Source organism: Ahaetulla prasina, chromosome 2 (assembly GCF_028640845.1).
Source record: "Ahaetulla prasina isolate Xishuangbanna chromosome 2, ASM2864084v1, whole genome shotgun sequence".
NCBI classification, from domain to species: domain Eukaryota; kingdom Metazoa; phylum Chordata; class Lepidosauria; order Squamata; family Colubridae; genus Ahaetulla; species Ahaetulla prasina.
In genome coordinates this window covers 245220092-245224713 of record NC_080540.1, presented here as the reverse complement: position 1 = coordinate 245224713, position 4622 = coordinate 245220092, and positions in this window count along the sequence as shown.

The window sequence follows — 4622 nt, the reverse complement described above, 5'->3', positions numbered from 1 at the left end:
CCTGGCGGACCAAATAAGGCCCGCCTCCATCTAGCGTCGACTCGGCGCATCCTCTCTGCACGTCGGGGCGCTCCGGCTTTCTGCCTCTCTCGCGCGCCTTAAAGGGAAAGGCGCAAAGAAGCTAAAGTTTATCGACAATGGCTGCAGAAGTCAAACGCACGTTCATACGTTCACACCTGTTAAGAGCCACCTGTAAAATGCTTCTAAAAAGCCACCTTTGTAGGTGCAGTTTACGGTCAGCAGCACTTAAGCGTGTTTTAAACTTCGGAATTTCTTTTATGAAGTTTGAGTATCTCACCCTTGGAGGAGTTCAAGGCAATTAGCCACAGTTACATCAGGAGAAATAATAAAACACGTTTTCGGTTTGCAACAGAAATATCGAATCGCTGACCAACCGCACTCAACATGTAGTCCTCAACGGAACTACATCCACATGGAGGGAAGTATGCAGTGGAGTACCCCAAGGCTCTGTTTTAGGCCCAGTACTCTTCAACATCTTCATCAATGACTTGGACGAGGGGATAGATGGGGAACTCATCAAATTTGCAGATGACACCAAGCTGGCAGGAATAGCCAACACTCCAGAAGATAGGCTCAAGTTACAGAAAGATCTTGACAGACTTGAACATTGGGCGCTATCTAACAAAATGAAATTCAACAGTGAAAAAAGTAAGGTTCTACATTTAGGCCAAAAAAACAAAATGCACCAGTACCGTATATGTGGTACCTTGCTCAATAGTAGTACCTGTGAGAGGGATCTTGGAGTCCTAGTGGATAACCATCTAGATATGAGCCAGCAGTGTGCAGCAGCTGTTAAAAAGCCAACACAGTTCTGGGCTGCATAAACAGAGGATAGAATCAAGATCACGTGAAGTGTTAGTACCACTTTATAATGCCTTGGTAAGGCCACACTTGGAATATTGCATCCAGTTTTGGTCGCCACGATGTAAAAAGATGTTGAGACTCTAGAAAGAGTGCAGAGAAGAGCAACAAAGATGATTAGGGACTGGAGGATAAAACATATGAAGAACGGTTGCAGGAACTGGGTATGTCTAGTTTAACAAAAGAAGGACTAGGGAGACATGATAGCTGTGTTCCAATATCTCAGGGGCTGCCACAAAGAAGAGGGAGTCTGGCTGTTCTCCAAAGCACCTGAGGGTAGAACAAGAAGCAATGGGTGGAAACTGATCAAAGAAAGAAGCAACTTAGAACTAAGGAGAAATTTCCTGACAGTTAGAACAATTAATAAGTGGAACGACTTGCCTTCAGAAGTTGTGAATGCTCCAACACTGGAAATTTTTAAGAAAATGTTGGATAACCATCTGACTGAGATGGTGTAGGGTTTCCTGCCTGGGCAGGGGGTTGGACTAGAAGGCCTCCAAGGTCCCTTCCAACTCTGATGTTATGTTATGTTATGTTATGTTATGTTTTTAATAGCTTGGCATGCGTTGGAAAGGAGCTTAGCATGCAAAAATCAAAATGACCTCTAGAGGGTAGCAAAAGATTTGCTGTTTGCTGATAGCCCAGTGGTAGATCACTTGGCCAGGATAAACCCACAGTAACAGTAAAATGGCAATATTCGTCATTAATCCATACTTTTTTGTATTGCATAGTATATTATGGAAGCATGAACCAAAGGACGTACTGGACTAAAACCTATTTCATTGGTTGGGAGTAGACTTACAATGAAGCTACCAGACCCGATTTCTAAATATAAGTTTATTCTCTTTTATTAAATAATCTCTGTACAAATATTCCCCTTCACAATTTAGTTACTAGTCTTGCCTTTCTTTGTTGTAACTATCAGCAGACACTAACTAGAAAGGGATGTCTGATTTGCATTATCAATTAAATAGTATACCTGTCTCCTGAGCCATTCTCTTGCTTAGTTTCACTAATTCTTTAGATCCAGTTTTATTCCTTGAAGGATCGTTTACTTCCAAGATTAAACATGCAAGTTGAACTCTATATGAGGATCAGGTAATGGCATCAACTTGAACAGGCTTTGATTTTAACTTAGAGATTTTTCTGACAATATTTATTTATTTAGCGTATGGCAAATACATGGACTTAAAGTGGTTCAAATGTTAATGTCCAGTCCACCAAGCCATTCAAGGACCGGGTGGTCTATGTTGAAAAAATCAGACACTGGGCTGGTGTAAGCTCTCGATGGACATTTAGACATGTTTCAGGATGCTATTTAACATCCCAGTATTGTTTGAATTAAAGAACCCCACCAAAAAAAAGCAAAGTATCAGGATTAGAAGCTCACATAATCTCACAGAAAAATCACAAGGCCTTTTTCAATGTGTGAATCTCACAAAGTTGATAAAGGTTAGATGCATCTTGAAAGACATATACAGCAGGGGTAAAATCCAACAGGTTCTGGAGAACCGGTAGCAGAAATTTTGAGTAGTTTGGAGAACCGGCAAATGCCACCTCTGGCTGGCCCCAGAGTGGTATGGGAATGGAGATTTTGCAATATCCTTCCCCCAAGAGTGGGGAGGGAATGGGAATTTTGCAGGATCCTTACCCTGGAGTGGGGTGGGAATGGAGATTTTGCACTATCCTTCCCCTGCCATGCCCACCAAGCCACGCCCACCAAACAACACCACACCCACCAAGCCACGCCCACAGAACCCAGTTAAAAAAATGGATTTTGTAATGTATCTTTAAATATTTTGGCGGGAAACAAGCACGTTGCTGATTGGTTGAAGCCGCCGGTTAAACAGTATATAAGGAGAGGTTTTTCCCCAGCCTGGTTGCTGGGTTCACCATATAGTAAAGAGCTGTTGTCACTACCCTGGTCTCCTGCCTCATTATTGCCCGAATCTAACACTGGCGACGAGGGTGGGATATCGAGGTTAAGAGCACCAGGAACGAGCTGAACACACGAAAGAACCGAACCCAGCAAAGCTCAGGGCAGAATTGCAGCGATGGCCAGTTACACTCCGCCCGCACCGTTTGACCCATCCAGGGAGAAATGGGGGACGTACATGACCCGTTTCGAGAGTTTCCTGGAGGCAAATGAGCTGCAAGGAGTCCCAGACAACCGCAAAAGGGCATATTTCTTGAGCCACTGCGGTCCCGAGGTCATCGACATCGCGGAAGCCCTGGCAGAGCCAACGCCGGTACAATCGGTATCGTGGCAAACTCTGCAAAATCTCTTAAAGAACCATTTAGCGCCAACACCGTCCAAGTACGTACGGCGTTTTGAATTTGGAGAACGCAGACAGCAAGAGGGCGAATCCATCAGCGAGTACATGGCCGCCCTGAGAAAAGCCTCCAAAGACTGTGGGTACCGCGATTTGGACGAGGAGCTACTAGAGCAACTCATCCGTGGGGTCAGAGACATGCGTTTGCGGAGGCGGCTGCTATCAAAGAGCAATCTAACGCTGGCAAACGCTCTGGACGAAGCCAGAGCTCATGAGATGTCCACCCAAGCGGCGGAAACCCTACAAAAGCCACTCACGCCAACGGCGAGTGCAAAGGAAAACCCGGTGCATCACGAAGAAATCCAGACCGAATCAGACGGCGAGGATGAGGAAGGAGTTTGCCTCACCGAGAGAAGGGGCAAAGAAGACCGGGATGAATGCGGAAGTTGCGGAGGGCAACACCAGCGTCAACGATGCAAGTTCAAGGACGCTACATGTCGGCGGTGCGAGAAGAAGGGGCACCTGGCTCAAGTCTGTCGAGCACCCCAACCTTCCCGCCGAAAATTCAAATCGACCAATCAGAGCGCAGGATCGGCAAGGCGACCCGCGATTGGTCAGAACAGAAAGGGCGCGAATTCAAATCGCACGACCGTTGTAATAGGCCGTGCAGCAACCCGCGTCGAGAAGAAAGACCGAAGATAGAAGGAGTGCCGTGCCGACTAGAAGTGGACACAGGGTCAGCGATCACAATCATGTCCTGGGACACTTTTGCAAAAGCTTTGCCGAAAACCGCCAAACGCAAACTGCAAACACAACGGCTACGAGTGCACGACTACCAAGGGAATCGCATCCCTGTTCGAGGGACCACCTCCGTCCGCGTCGAGTACGGACCACACAAGAAGACCCTACCCATCACGATAGTCGAAGGGACCCTGCCAAGCCTGTTGGGACTAGACTGGTTCCGTGCATTGGGCATGGGAGTGACTGGCATCTACAGAAGTGACTGTAACCTAAAAGACACACTCATGAACGAGTTCGAAGATGTCTTCAAGGACTGCCTGGGCAAGTACAAGGGGACCCCTATTTCCTTCAACTTAGACCCCCAGGTAGCCCCCATTAGGTTAAAGGCAAGGAGAGTCCCTTTTGCCCTTAAACCTAAGATTGACAAGGAGATAGATAAGCTCATAAATCAGGGGATTCTGGTGCCAGTCGATCACGCAAAGTGGGAGACACCAATCGTCACCCCAGTAAAACCAGATGGGTCAGTTAGAATCTGCGCTGACTACAAGGCGACGTTAAACAAAGCCTTACAGAAAAGCGCTTACCCGGTTCCCGTGGTGCAACACTTGCTGCACTCGTTGGGGCAAGGCCAAGTCTTTGCAAAGTTAGACTTGGCTCAAGCCTATCAACAACTGCCAGTAGACGCCAACACAGCCGAAGCCCAAACGATTGTAACTCACAGAGGTG